The sequence below is a fragment of the Cryptotermes secundus genome, unplaced genomic scaffold (genome assembly GCF_002891405.2).
Source record: "Cryptotermes secundus unplaced genomic scaffold, Csec_1.0 scaffold94, whole genome shotgun sequence".
NCBI classification, from domain to species: Eukaryota; Metazoa; Arthropoda; class Insecta; order Blattodea; family Kalotermitidae; genus Cryptotermes; species Cryptotermes secundus.
The window spans coordinates 571,522-571,964 of NW_019737391.1; the positions used below are offsets into that span (position 1 = coordinate 571,522).

The 443-nt window shown below is 45.8% G+C and overlaps 1 protein-coding gene across 1 annotated transcript in view; it reads left to right on the top strand.

Moving 5' to 3' along the window:
- LOC111870270 (protein jagged-1b) overlaps positions 1 to 443 on the top strand; it is a 330,686-nt gene that overhangs the window by 161,719 nt on the left and 168,524 nt on the right. The window lies entirely within an intron of this gene.

Sequence of the window (443 nt, forward strand, 5' to 3'; positions counted from 1 at the left end):
ACACACAGACAGCATTGGCATCGCATTAGCCTACTTTCATTTTTTAAATAAGGAAATTGAACTAAACATGATTATTCAAAGCGTGTGGTGAGAGCAGCTGATAACACGAAAATACAGCGGTGGTCCAGTGCACACTACGTTCGGCATGGAAGAATTTGTACTGAACTGATGTACTTTATACTGTGCGGTTTCATGGGCAATAACTATTTGAATTGTGGGGTTGTGCGCATTTCCATGGGAGCCATTCTGGTGCATATTCTTTCTTCTTTCCCCTCCCCCCTCCTTAGCACTACAGCCCCCGTAGGCCTAGGCCTACCTCTATGAACTTCTCCGTTCACTTCGGTTTTTCTAGATCTTACATATTCGGTAGGACTCCTTGGGCGGGTGATCAGCTCGTCGCAAGGCCTCTACGTGTACACAAACACAGAAAAACGCACACACAC